This window comes from Dasypus novemcinctus, chromosome 31 (assembly GCF_030445035.2).
Source record: "Dasypus novemcinctus isolate mDasNov1 chromosome 31, mDasNov1.1.hap2, whole genome shotgun sequence".
Lineage (NCBI taxonomy): Eukaryota > Metazoa > Chordata > Mammalia > Cingulata > Dasypodidae > Dasypus > Dasypus novemcinctus.
In genome coordinates, this window is record NC_080703.1 from 40,830,216 (window position 1) to 40,845,612 (window position 15,397).

Here is a 15,397-nt window from a genome sequence, read left to right on the forward strand (position 1 = left end):
AATTCTGGTTGTGTGTTGACAATTTACATGTTAAAGGTTTGAGCCCAAAAGAAGAAAATAATTGATTTGAGACATTTGATATTATTGTAAAGGCAAGTATAAGTGGGTTTCACTTAATCCTTCTTTATAGTCAAATTCATGGAAGCAGCTATAATTGGAACCTAGAGCCCACCAGCAACTTTTTTTTTGGTTGGAGGTGGAGGGCTTTCAAAAATGATAAAAACCAAATTTGTTTATATCAACTTACAATTCTTACATGGTTTATCTAATTTTAGAGGTGCCTGTGTTATGATAAACCTTTGTCCAGAGACCAAGAGGTGCTCTACTTCTCATTTACATCTAGATGAGGGATGAAGTTAGATCAGGTGCCTGACTTGAGTGGAAGAAAGGAGAACATCATGAAACATTTACATTCTTGGTAATTTCTTCCCCTTAAAAACAACAACAACAAAACAAAATGTGGATTAAGGGTATATTTATGTACAATCTGGCCTTTTAACAAAGAAAAATAAGCCTGTGTTTAGGCTGCCACTGTTAAAACAAAACAGCTGAGGCTCTAATGAACACTACACTGAGGGCATGTAGGACATACGAGGAATTAAGCAGGTTACAACCACACATCTTGTACATCTTCCGTTTAGAGGTAGGAGATCTGCCCAGCCCGACAATTAGTTGTACTGACAAGGCGAGCAGATAGACAGAAACAGAAGGAGATCATTTGTATCAATTTGAGAAGCAAAACTAGTATTGCAACAAATAACCACACAGCATAGTCTTACTGTTACTGTAAAATTGTTTTCTATTTTCTCCAGAGATAGATACACCCTGTTAAGCCAAAGATTTTGAATTCTGATTATACATAAAGGCCAACATAATTTTTATTTTTATTTTTGAAGAAAAGATTCTCTAGACATTCAAACAGTTTTTAGTTTGGTAACCTGACAGCTTTGTTCAAACATTGAATATGGGTTTCCTTTCATGAAAATCTTTTCAGAGTGCAGCAGTTCAGCTGTGAAAACCTGAATACATTAATGATGACAAAGAAGCTCCAGAATGGGCCAATATTTGTTTTTTTCATTTACCACATTTCTTGATAAATTGCATAAATTGCACACACAAAAGGACTGCAAGGTTGTTTTACTTTTTCTCTATTTTTATTATAAAGGTCTTCATGTTTACCTTTTTAAAATATGCTACCTCTTTTTCTATTAATCATTTAAAATATTTTTTTATAAAATGACTTTAAGAAGTATTTAGTTAAAAATATTACTTAAAGGTATATATTATAGATTGCATTTGGTGTATGTAATAAATCAATATATATGACTCATGTTTAGCTTCTTGGTAATTTTTTCAAAATTAAACCCCTTCTAGCTCTCAGACAATTGTCTTCTGACATTATGTATTTAAAGATCATTTCCTTTGTATCTTAGGTTATAAGGAAGATGAGTCATTTGTGAGATTTAAATATTTTAATGTAATACATTTTTAAGGCTCATGGACTTATAAAGAATGAGAGTGTTAATTTTTCTGAAATAACTTTTATTTGCATATTGTAGGTCCTGTTTTGCTCAGAAAAGGGTTGAGGCATAATTTGGTACATAGTCTGTAAAGATTAGCTTTTCTTTTTTGATTGTTAAAATTTAAATGTCTCCTCTTGTCAAAATATTTTTCAGTAAAAAACATATCACAAAACTTAGAATTTTAATATTATTTTATAAAAGTTCCTTGAACTATACCTTGGCCTATTTTACATATATAGATTGAAGATATTTTCAAATGGCATGTATCTGAGCTCAATTACAGAAGTGTGGTGTGTTGACTAATTGTATGTTGGCTATGTGCCAAGAAGTAATAGCTTCACTTTACTGTATTGAAAAAAGATATACCCATCATTTAGAAAAACATGGGTTTGGTTTTGTAGATTTCATTTTATTTTTCGCAGGTTTCTTTTCAATAGTAAGGTTTAAAACATAACATTCCCTATAGGTGTTGTTAATACCAATATGAATGTTTTTTTTTGACCATCAAGTTGAAATTGTTAGTAAGAGTTTATAATACTAAGTACAAGAAAGTACTGTATATCTTGTCATAAGAAATTTTATTAAGAAACATTTAAAACATTAAAAAATTACTTGACCTAAGTTTTTAATATTTGAGTTGTTCCATTAAATGTGGAACATCTTATAAATTGAAAGTACTATTTATTTTCAGTTGTCAGGAGTTAGTAATTGGTAATTGGATTTTTTGCAGGCAATTTGAGTTAAGGAGTGCATTTGCATCTTTTTCAACCTTAAAATTAAGGGTTTCAGGACCCTCTGTAGAACAGTGGCAGTAAGACCTCCTGTGTGCCCCTGGGGAAGGATTGGTAGTCTGCTGGGATGGGGGCATTTATTGTGACCTTCAGCCCAGGGTTCTTGGTATCTTGCCAAAGATCACAAGCACCTGGCTGAGTGTGTGGGGGTGAGAATCTTGAACAGAAACTTTTCTGTGGGTATTTGACAGAAGGCTAAAATGGCTAAATATATACAGTGAAAATTGCTTTATTTTAACAAAAGATCAGATCCCTCCTTAAGGTTTATTATTTTTTAAAATATATTTTTATTTATTTTTAAAAGATATGTAGATTACATTAAAAATATAAGGGATTCCCATATGCCCCACTCCCCACACCCCTCACTTTTCCCTGCATTAACAACTTCTTTCATTAGTGCAGTACATTCATTGCAAGTGATGAACACATTTTGAAGCATTGTCACAGCATGGATTATAGTTTACATTGTAGTTTACACTCTGTCCCATTCCATCTCCTTAAGCTTTGCACAGTTTTAAATCAGTTTTTTAAAGTTGGAAAATTTAATCCTGTAACTTCGTGACAAAAAATATTGCAAAGGTTGAAATAGACAAGTCACAAACATGCTATATGACCCTTTGATTTGTGTTTATATAAAAAATTCTTCATGAGGCATCTTTAAAAAGGTTATTCAACATTCCAATTAAAAAACAAATATTGTAGTAACTAAAAATGTTTAAGTCTGAACTTTGCATTTTTAATGTGAGGAAAAAAATTCTCAGATTATTTTATTTTTATATACAAAGTGTGTATAGAATTATCTACCACTTAATTGAGTGCTTGTCAAGTAGCCTATGAAGTACTTTAAAAATATTTTTATTTCAACAACCTCGTTAGTTTATGGATTATTAATAAATAATATCATTCTTAGTGGATCAGTTAGCCTTTGCAACATAAAAACCGTCCCAAAACTCAGGGACATAAAGCAATGGGAATTTTTGTTGTTCATGAGGGAACAGGTAAGCTGGGTAATTGTCTTGCTCCTGCCCTGAGTGTGTATAGATGTCTTTGGTTGGCTGAGGGCTGGCTGGTCTAAGATGAACTCACTCATTTATCCGGTAATTGGCAGGCTGTTGTCTGAAGAGATGGGTTAATTGAACTACATGTTTTGTTCTCCAGTAGGTTAACGTTCACTTGTTTACATGGAATCTATAACAATCTGTTTTGATTTGATACCACCATAATTTTGATAGCATATACAAACTATGTTTTTATATCTCTCTGCCCCCCTTATGCTGTTCTTTCATTAATTTTATCTTTATACTATGTGTGTCCAAGAACATAGATTTAGCATTACTCTTTATGCATTTATATTTTAGAGCCTCTAACAAAAATTGTCATTACAAACCAAAAATTTAGCACTGGCATTTATATTTACCCATGTAGTTACCTTTACTAGAAAGCTTTTTTTCTTCATACAGCTTTGAGTTACTGTCTAGTGTCCTTTCCCTTCAATCTGTAGAACTCCCTTTAGAATTTGTTGTAAGGCAGGTATCATGGTAGTGAACTCTCTCAGCTTTTGCTTATCTGAGAATGTCTTAACCTCCCCCTAATGTTTGAAGGGCAGTTTTGCTAGATATAGAATTCTTTGTTGACAAGTTTTTTCTTTCATCACTTTGTGTTATCTTGCTCTTTTTCCTTATGATTTCTGTTGACAAATTGACACTTAATCTTATTGAGGCTTCTTTTTATATGATGAGTTCCTTTGCTCTTCCTGCTTTTAGAGATTCTCTTTCTCGTTGGCATTAGAAAATTATCATTATAATATATTTTGGTATAGATTTCTTTGTATCATAGTTGGAGTTTGTTGAGCTTCTTTGGTGTGTGTCTAGTCATGTCTTTTTTAAAATTTGGAATTTTTTTTTCATAATTTCTTCAAATATTCTCTCTGCCCGTTTCTTTCTTCTCTTTCTGGGCTCCCTTAATGTGTATATTGGTATGCTTGATATCGTCCCACAAGTCCTCATTCTTTTTTCTATCTATTCCTCTTACTGGATAATTCCAATACCTCATTTCAAGTTTGCTGCTTCTGCCAATCCCAATCTGCTGGAAAGCCTTTCTGGTTAATTTTTAATTTCATATATTTTACACTGCTGGGATTTTAATAGGAATTGTGAGTCACATTTTTATCAGATCAATTTGGCTCTTGTGCAGTGTCTTTGTGGATGTAATTAGTTAAGACAAGGTCTTTACTTGTCCACCAATATTCATAGAATCATTCACAATAACAACCCAAGTGTTCCATCAATAGATGAATGGATAAACAAAATGTGGTATATGCATGCAATAGGATGCTATTTTATGGCTGAATACTATTAATTATTTTAGAGGGAAACTTCATATTTGAAGTTACTTACATCGTGGAAAGTGAGGTTTAAAAAGTCCACTTCTTCTGCCCCATGGGATTTTACTGTGAACTTTGCTGTAACAGTATGCATCACAAATGGGTAAAAAGCAGAACTTAAAATTGAATTATAAGAGATTTAGGTAACATTCATTTTGCTTTGCTCATGAAAACTTTACTTTCTAAATTTAAAAAAAAGTTTCTTAAAAAACAAACAAACCACAAATCTGTCCATTAGTAAGAATTTCTACTTTATTCTTAGCTAAATGCTTATCAAATTTGATTTACTGACTGGTGGCTGGAGTAGATGTTAAGAGAGAATAAAATTTAAGTATGTTAAGCCACAGAGCCATCTCCAAATTTTATTCTTTGTAGAAGAAATAAAAACTTGGAAAATGTCTTTTCGTACTTTTGCAAATACTGTTCCATAGCTCAGTGTTTTATCATATTTATCTAGCTTTATTTTAAGTTTTAGAAATATAGTTAAAATAAATACGTAAAGCATGTTGAGATATTCAGGTAATCTTCAGTGTTACAGATTTGTTCATATATGAATTCAGGTGTATAGATTATTGTGTACACTAGTTTAATCTTCTATCCAAGTCATACATTTTAGTAGTCTTATAAGGATATGTAAAATTGCCTGAGATAGGTAATTATTCTTTTATTCAATCTCTGATGATTCAGATATACTTTTAGGATCTTGGTACTTGAGAATTAACCAATTTATAAATTGGTTTTTATTCTGTATGTTTTAATGGAAATAAAACCCATTTTGGTCAGGGTGGTAGCTTTTGCTAGAGAGGATGAGTACTTTGTGATCCTTTTTCTTTTCATTGTATTTCAGGGTTTGAATAGCTATACTAAAATGATTGTGTTGGTGGATTAAGGTGCTGCAGTTGCTCAGCCACACAAATTCTGATGACATTAATGTAATATTAATATTCAAAATTTAATAGGGTTATCAGATATTCAGTACTAGTTCTCTTTAGTGTTCTAGATTCATTATGAGTATAAAAATTTTTGTTCTGAATTCATTGGTCCTCTGATAGTCATTGTAAGGTTTTAATATTCATTGGTTCCTTCCTTCAGTAGCTATTTATTGAGCACCTACTTAGACAGTCTGTGTCTTAGATGCTGGGGGTATAGGAATGAACAAAACAGACAACAGTCTCTGTTCTGAAGAAGCCTGCATTCTAGCAGGAGAGATCTAAGCAAGACTAATGTGTAAAATGGAAATCATGTTTGAGTGTGGTAAATGCTTAGGAGAAAAATAAAGGATAGAAGAAAGGTAGGAAGTGAATTAGGAGGGTGTTAGAAATTTTGTTAGGGCAGTGGAAAAGGCTGCCTTGAGAAGGTGTAAAGTGAGAAAGGCCTTATTGGTGCAAAGATCCAAAGTTCATGTTCAATTTTTAAAATATCTTTTCTTGAAACTTTAATGTGCTTATGTCTAAGATTTTCAAAACTATTTAAATACCATTCATTTAGTGTTGAATTTTGTAATTCTTCTAATTTCATAACAATGATAAGAACATTGAAAAAAATTATACTGTCCTAGAACTGGTGTCATCCTTTATTACCATTTATTTAATGTCCTGTCAATATATTTGCCATTTATTTATATTATTTTAAACAGTAAATTTCTTGCTTTATTTGGTAACTATATTAATATTTTGACCTCCTTCCAGGGGAAATATATAATTTGGTTGGTTTTATTAATGTGATAGAAAGGAAATTGTTTAAATTCTATTAAGTCATGTAGGTTTTAATGCACTAAAGTATATTTTGTATTCCACGATATTGTGAATACATATGTTGGATATTAATTGCTTACTTATTGTTTTTAAAAATGCTATTTGTACAGTACTATTATTTGATAACTTTTGCTACATCTTTTGCAAATGCCAGGAAATGGGGAACACTAAGGAGTTTTTTCAATGTGTTATTATACTCATGATTCTTCTTCTAACACTTGTGGTGTTTTTTTAGCTTATTGGTTAGCCAGACTTTTGTTTTTATTATTTGAACATAAGAGCATGAAAGTATTAATACTCATAATATTTCATACGTTCTTATATTTTAATCCTGCTGTATTAGTCAGGGTTCTCCAGGGAAACAGAATCAACAGGAGTTATGTGCCAATAGTAAGGGATTTTATCAGAGTCTCATGTGCCTGTGGGGATGTACAAGTCCAGGTTCTGCAGGCAGGCTATAACGAGGGGCACCTATGAAAGTCCAGTGAAGGTCCTTGATGAGTTTCTGGGAGATGTTGGCTGTTCAAAGATAAGCTGGGAAATTCTCCCTGAATGCTGAAACCACTTCCCTTTTAAGACATTCAGCTGATTGGATAAAGCCTCACTGATTGCTGATGGCAATCTCCCTGATTGATGTAAATGTAATCAGTTATCTATGCAGTAAAGTCACTGGCAACTAAAGTCCATAAATGTCCTTGTATTACAATTAGCCCAGTGCTTGCTTGATCAAACAGCTGGTCACCTGGCTGAGTTGACACCTAACCTAACCTTCACACCTACTATGAAAACTGTTTCCTGGAGCAAATGTAGCTCAAGTGGTTGAGTGCCTGCTTCCCATGTACGAGGTCCTGGGTTCAATTTCTGATACCTCCTAAACACAAATGAAAAAAAAACCAACTCTCATTGGGGTGTGGATGTAGCAGTGTTTGAGTGCCTGCTTCCTGGGTTCAGTCCTCCTCAGTACCTCCTAAAAAACAAACAAAACCTTTCAAGTACATTTTTTCAGCCCCTGGGATGCTCCCTCATCTGTTTGCTTGTTGTTTTTGCTCCTTGTATTTGCTCATTGTCTGCTTGTTGTTTTATTTTGCTCATTGTGTTCTTCTTGTCTGTTTTTTCTATAAGAGGCACATGAAACTGAACCTTGCATATGGGAGGTGGGCATTCAACTGCTTGAGCCACATCTGCTCCCCAAGTACATTTAAAACTAAGCTTCTTTGCAATTTTTATTCTTCAGCTGCACATCAAGAGAAGGAAAAATGAGTACTATTCCCATTTATCTATATGCCAAAACTGCCTATCTCCAAATTCTTAATTTTCTAGGTGTGGTTTGATCTAGCTATCATTTGGCGGTGTGATTGCCTAGTAGAGTGGTGATGGGCTTCCTGCTCTCCAGCTCCCCCTGGATTGTGGGTGCCAAGGGAACCCAGCCTCGTGACTCTTTGCAATGATATCCATTTTGCCGTGGTAGGAAATATTCACACTCACCCAAAATGTACTATGCAGGGAGAAGCATAAACCATTTTCCTTACAGAAGCTTAAGTCACAAACATCCATTTTATTTTTGAATCAGATTTCTCATGATCATATAAAGGCTGTTATTTCAAGGCCTCTGTGACATTATTACATAAGTTTTATAATCATCTGTCTAGGTCATACTCAGTTATTGTAAAGTACCTCATTACAGCATTAATTTTGACAAGTAGTCATATAGGAACACTGCAATGTATTCCATTTTTCTTTTACAAAATCAGAACTACAGTGAGATATCTTCTTAGACCGATTAGACTGATGGCTATTAAAAAAACAGCTATAAGTGTTGGAGAGGATGTGGAGGAAAGGGAACTCTCATCCATTGCTGGTGGGAATGTAGAATAGTGCAGCCATTGTAGAAGGCAGTTTGGCAGTTCCTCAGAAAGCTAACTGCAGAACTGCCATATGATCCAGCAATCCCTAATGCTGGGTTTATACCCAGAAGAATTGAAGCAGATATATGCACACCAATGTTTATAACAGCATTATTCACTATTGCCAAAAGTTGGAAGCAACCCAAGTATCCATCAACAGATGATGGATAAGCAAATTGTGGTATATACATACAATGGAATGTTACTCAGCTATAAGAAGGAATGGAGTATTGACACATGGGATAACATGGATGATGAATCTTAAAGACCTTATGTTGAATGAAGTAAGCCAATCAGTAAAGGACAAATATTATATGACCTCACTGATGTGACCTAAGCAAATTGAGCAACTCACAACAGAGCTAGAGTCTGGAACATAGGTTATCAGGAGACAGAAAGGAAGTAGAGTGTGATAAGCCAATGCTTAATGTGGTCAAAACCTATAAAGTGAAAGGGAGTGGTTTGGCAGTGGGTGGGGGTGATAGTGGTGCAGGGATGTGAGTGGGGTTGACAGTCTGGAATGTGAGTGTTAGCAAGTTAGTAGGGGGATTGGGTTGGATTATCCATGGAACTGGGGGAAGGAACAGGTGAACTCTGGGGACTTGCAGGTCTGTGGTTAAAACCAAAATGGTGGGAATGTTCTTTTAGCAAATAGGGCAGGGGAGGGTTATGGTCTGGGGGTGGGAAGTGGGGGGAATATGTGTGAAAGGATATACCTGGGGCATGCTTCTATAGAATATGAAAATGTTCATCTTGTCATAGGGTACTGTCTCAGTAGGTGGAAACCCACACAATAAACAAGAAAATATTAAACTCCCATCCCAGGGAGTGCTGCTAGGTTCTCAAATAGAGGGGCAGGAATCTCTCAAGAACATAGGCAGTGCCTAATAAAAGAAGATGGACCAATATGTCAAACCCTCAATATTAATGCATTTAACTGTGGAGGGGGAGGGAAGAATTGATGGAGCATGGGACATTTTTAGGGCATTGGAATTGCTCTGCATGATCTTGCAATGATGGATATAGGCCATTATGCATTTTGTTAGAATGTATAAAAGTGTACGGTACAGAAAAGTGAACTGTAATGTAAATCATTGACCATGGTTAGTGGTAATGCTTCAGTATTTGTTCATCATTTGTAACAAATGTACCATACTTAACATAAGATGTTATTAATAGGGGAAGACATAAGAAGGGGAGAGGGTGGGGTATATGGGAATCCCCTATATTTTCTATGTGACGTTGCTATTACCTAAAACTTCCTTGAAAATAAAGTGAAAAAAAAAAAGACACTCTGGGAACATAGAGAAGAAATTGTCACTTTACATAAAAGATAACATCTTATGGGAATGAAAGACACAATGTAAAAATTTTTTTAAAATTCTTATTTTTAAAATTTCATTTTTAATTTTTAATTAATTAACCTTTTTTGCTTTGTTTTGGGGGGAGGTTTTGGATTGCAGAAGAATTTCAACTGTGGGAAGATAACTGGTGCAGGATTTTGGTGGTGGGAGCTGTGTGGGAAGGGGTACACCTGGGGCATGCCTCTATGGAATATGAATGTGTTCAAGTGGTCATGGAATATTGTCTTGGTGGGTCGAGGCCCATACAATAACCAAAAGAATATTGAGTTCCCATCATGGGGAGCCTTGCTACATTCTCTAATAAAGTGTCGAGAATTCCTAGAGTATATTGTCAGTGCCTCGCATAGTAGGACAGACCAGTACTCCAGACCCTTGGTACTGATGCTCGTACTTACGAACCTTGTTCTTGTGAAACTGAAACTTAGCCTAGTATATATTGCCTAAGAGTTACCTCCTGAACTCCTCCTTGTTACTCTAATGTGGCCTCTTTCTAAGCCAAATTCAGCATATAAACCTACTATCTCCCCCCTGGCATGGGACATGACACCCAGGTATGAGCCTCCCTGGCTTCAAGAGATTATTACTAAGGGCCAAACTAGTGATGTGTTTGGTAAAAGACCTAGACCAAAAGGGGGAAATATTAAATACAGTGAGTTTTTATGGCTAAGACATTTCAAAGTGAGTTGGGAAGTCATTCCAGAAGATTATGTTTATACATGTCTTAGGAGGATCTCACTGACTTACTCAGTAAATAATGCCTCAGGCAGGGGGCTTCTGCGGATCTAAAGATATCTGGATGATAGACAAGGCACACAACCCCAGGAATTTGGCACTCTGTCAGTGGGCTCTGCCTTGGAATATATGATAACTTATCCCTCCAATGTACTGGAGTTGGACTCATTTATAATTTTCCTACACATGGCTCTTGTGTCCCTTTTATTTGAACCTATAATTAACACTATACCTGCCAAATTTGTGTCCCAGAGACTTACATCTTTGGTTTGTTCATATGCTGGTTGAACCCTGAATCTCAGCAGAGTTGCAGCCAACATCTATTCTCCAGTTCATTGAAATCACCTAGGACAACTTAAAAAAGGATGATGATAGACAATGTTCATCCCTAAAAAACAGACTAGCTACAATGGCAAGCAAGACAGTTCCACCCAACTGCCCCATGGGTCCTAAGCCTCCTCGTAATTGGAAGCAGAGCAGGCACCACCATCCCCAAATCCTCAAGATTGAGGAATGAACACACGTAAGGGGGGAATGCAGCTATAGTCTAAAGTAGACTTACTATTATTCTAGCAATGGAAGAACTTGTAACATTGATATAAAATCATTGGTCACCAGAGGTTCTGAGGGGAGGGAGAGGGAAGAACAGGTGTAATATGGATCATTTTTGGGACATTGGAATTGTTCTGCATGACATTGAAATGACAGGTACAGGCCAATACACATTTGGCAAAACCTACAAAATTGTGCAGTGCAAAATGTAAACCATAATATAAATTACAGACCATGGTTAGTGGCAATACTTCAGTATGTGTTCATCAGTTGTAGCAAATGCACCACATTAATGAAAGATGTTGTTAATTTGGAGTAGTGTGGATGGGGGAGGGGTTGAGCTATATGGGAATCGCCTAAATTTTTGATGTAATACTTATGTAAAATAATTATTTATGTAAACATAATGATTTTTAAAAATCTTAGCACATACTGTCCCCAAATGCCACCACTAAATTGTATTCTGCTATATTTTGCATATGATATTTTTATTAACTTTATGAACCGGCAGAAATACATAGAAGTTAGATTAAAGTGAAAGGTTATAGAGCTAAGACTCAGTACAGGAATACAGAGAAATAAGTGACTTAATGAGTGTTTTCATTTCCTAGCTGCTAAAACAAATACCATACAATGAATTGGCTTAACAACGGGAGTTTATTGGCTCATGGTTTCCGAGGCTTGAAGTCTGGCTTCCTCCCACGCTCAGTATCTTCTGGCTGCCTGGCAGTCTTTAGGATTCCTTGGCTTTTCCATCTCATGTTAATGCACATGGCAGCATCTTCTCCTTTCTCTTCCAGGTTCCATTGTCTCCAGCTTCTGGCTCTTCCCTTGCTGACCTTTGTAAGGCCTCTAGTAATGCAGTTAAGGCCCATCCTGATTCAGTTGGCCATACCTTAACTAAAATAAGCTCACCAAAGGTTCTATTTCTAGTGTGCTCACACTCACAGGAAAGGTTTACTATTAAGAACATGTTTTATCTGGGGTATATAATTCAATCTCCAACAATAAGAGACACTATTTTTGCAGCTACTTTTCAGATTGAATGTAGGAGGCGTTAAGGTGGATCAAAAATGAAATGGTTAATTAAATTCTTTATATAGAACATTTATTCTTTTACTTTGGTGTACTTTTTATTTAAGACAAATTAAAGAGCACATTGCATTTGGAAGATCAGGTCATCGTAACTCATTGACATTAGGCCACATAACTGAATAATGTCTTCCTTCAGCGAAATACATCAAATGAGATCAACAATTATGACTCATAAACATGCCTTGCAGGCATAAAACAGCAGGGAATTAGCATGTGAGGCTGATAAATATGCATGTAAATAAGTTCCCAAAGGAATAACATGGGTTTGATTGATAGGTTTAGAATTGGAACATATGTAAACCCCTTTATTCCTCATTCTGGTGTAGCTAAGTAAAGATGCGTTTTACTTGTTAAAAAGTTTCAATAACTTTGTAAATCGTAATACCACATCTGTTTTTTTTGGGGGGGGCACATGTCACTTATAAGATTAATTGAACTGTCTATAGGCTGGATGGTCCTCACGTACAGTAATGGTGGAACATGGGAATGAGCTGTTAGCACATGGATCTGGAAATGGGGAAAGAAACTTTGGGAAAGTTCTGTCTTTACCTTGTAAAATGCTCTGTGGTTATGGGAAGTTCCTGTTAGACATAAAGCTTGTGACAAAACTGTTGATTCTTGAAATAATATTTCATATTCTCCCTTTCTACATTATAACTTCTAATGTTGAAATTTCTATTCTTTCATTGGTTTTGGTACTACTGCTTTGAATATTCTGAAATTGAAAAGGTCTTTTTAATAGTTTTTTCTTCCATTTCTTAATACTTAAGCTTATTTTGGCCCATCAAATACATATATTCTTGTGAAACTCTATTAGAAACTGTGTGGTCAAACCCTAATCAGTTATCCAGGGGGATTTCTGGTCCTGTACCAGTGCCTTTCAGCCATCAGATAACTGTGGTAACTGTTATTCCCTCCCTTTAGATAAATGGAAGGGGAAATGTGGCTTTTGGCTTCCTGGTTTAGATTCTCAAGCATTATTAACATGGAAGGTCTAGGGATTTGCTAACTAAAGGCATATGGGATCAGTTAGTGCCCCTCTATGTAAGGGAAGCGCTTTCCTGTCCCCCTCTGATAAAAAACGAATGATTAAGAAGCAGGATCAGCTTAGAACAATGGAAGAGGCTGTGGCTTTAAGGAAATCTTGTTTTTGGTTTGGTAAGACAGGGCTGGATTCTATACAGCTGCAGCATTCTGCAGATAGCATTCATAATCATTGAGTATTAGGCTTCTGAGTTCTCCAACTGCATGCATTCATCAAGAATTGAGTATTGTCCTTGGTGCTTGGGGCTCATCAGTGGACCAAGCAGAGGTTGTTTCCCCCCCTCCCCCCCATAGAGCTTACATTCTACCAGAGGGAGGCATTACACAATAAACACAGCAAAGAATTAAAAGTGTCTTAGTAGTAATGATAAGATATTTTGGAAAAAAGGGAATTGATAATGTATGAATGGAGTCAGGCAAGTTGCAGAATTAAATGTCAGGATGGGGAAGCAGATTTGGCCCAACGGATAGGGCATCCGCCTACCACATGGGAGGTCTAAGGTTCAAACCCAGGCCCTCCTGAACCCATGTGATAAGCTGGCCCATGTGCAGTGCTGATGCGCACAAGGAGTGCCGTGCCACACAGGGGTATCCCCCGCGTAGGGGAGCCCCACGCGCAAGGAATGCACCCTGTATGGAGAGCCACCCAGCACAAAAAATGTGCAACCTCCCGAGGAATGGTGCCCCACACAGGAGAGCTAATGCAGCAAGATGACGCAACAAAATGTGACAGAGATTCCGGGTGTCACTGACAAGAATACAAGCAAACACAGAAGAACACACAGTGAATGGACACAGAGAGCAGATGGGGGGGCGGGAGGGGAGAGAGAAAAAAAAAATCTTTAAAAATAAATAAATAAATGTCAGGGTGGACCTTACTGATAAAAAACAAAGTAAAAATTTTTTTGAGCTAAGACTTAAAGGAGATGAAGGAGTGAGCATTCCAAACAGAGGAAAGAGCAGGTGCACTGGGCCCTGGAGTAAGAGCTGCCATGCTAGTTCCATAGGTCAAGTAGGGTAGGAGATGTAACTTAATGTATCGTGGTATTCGTCTTTCTCACCGTCAGTGGGTGGTTGGCTCTTCAAACTTCCCAAATGACTGTACACGTGGTCCAGGCTGACCAAATCGCCATCTGCTTTGGCCTTGTTATTAGATACTTTTGTCCAAAGGTCATTCGTCACTTTAGATTTCTTGCATTTGGGCACTTCATTTATATATGCTGCTTATTTAAAGTATATACTTCCCTTCTAACCTTATTTTTCTTTATTTAGTTTCTGTCTTCAACTTAACACAGTCAGATTGAGTTAGAGTCAAGGACAGGGTTTTATTTAGTACATAAGGAACTGTAGGAGAAAGTAGATCTGGCTAGGGGATGGAGAGTTCAGATTCTGGAAGTAAGAAATACCAGGCAAATCATTTGTCAAGATAAGGGGCATAGATCCAGAGCCCACAAAGTACATGTTATGCTAATTATATTACGGTGATATTCCACCCCTTTCATGCCCCACCCCTCACCTTGGGAGTTGAACACATGGGCAGAGGGAGTAGATTTGGAAGCATATAAAGGTAGCATTTGTTTGTTTTTGTCGTCATAGTAACTAGGAAATTCCACTAGCATTTAGTGGTTAAGGGCTAAACCCTCTGCAGTGCACTGATGAGTTCCACATGATGAAACTGTCTTGCCCCAAATGCCCATAGTTCCCCCACTGAGAAACACTGCAACAGATATCCTGAGGACCAGACCAGGCTGGCTCAAGCAAGCATGAGAGAGCCCCGTGAAGCTAGGAAAGGCAGTTCTGTATGTTGAAGACTGTGGCACAACAGCAACAGCTGGGAATTTCCTATCACAGTGAGCTCTGAACTCCGGCTGACTTATGCTGCTTACTGTTGTGGCAGCACACTTCCAGAGAGGGTTATGCATTTGGGTCCACACCTCCAAGCATAGGCAGAGCCCCACAGATACTCATAAGACTCTGTTAGCCTCAAAGCCAGAGGAAGCTTCGAAACCTGAACACAGTAGTTCCACAGCTCCCATCAGAACTTCATGTCAGAGTGATGTGATGCTAATCAGCGAGGCCATGTTTAGGAACATGCCATTTAAATACTCGATTGATTGGAATAGGAATTCTGAAAATTACAGATGGCTTGTTTTATTCTTCAAGTATAAAGATTTTGTAAAAGAGGCTTTATAAAAACATTTTCCTATGGGAAAAACAGAAGTAAAAATTGGCTGTATGTATCCTCTCTGGGTTAG

At 36.6% G+C, this 15,397-nt stretch overlaps 1 protein-coding gene across 1 annotated transcript in view; it reads left to right on the plus strand.

Moving 5' to 3' along the window:
• Nucleotides 1–15,397, plus strand: part of TBC1D5 (TBC1 domain family member 5) — a 589,141-nt gene that overhangs the window by 274,084 nt on the left and 299,660 nt on the right. The gene's annotated exons all lie outside the window — the stretch shown is intronic.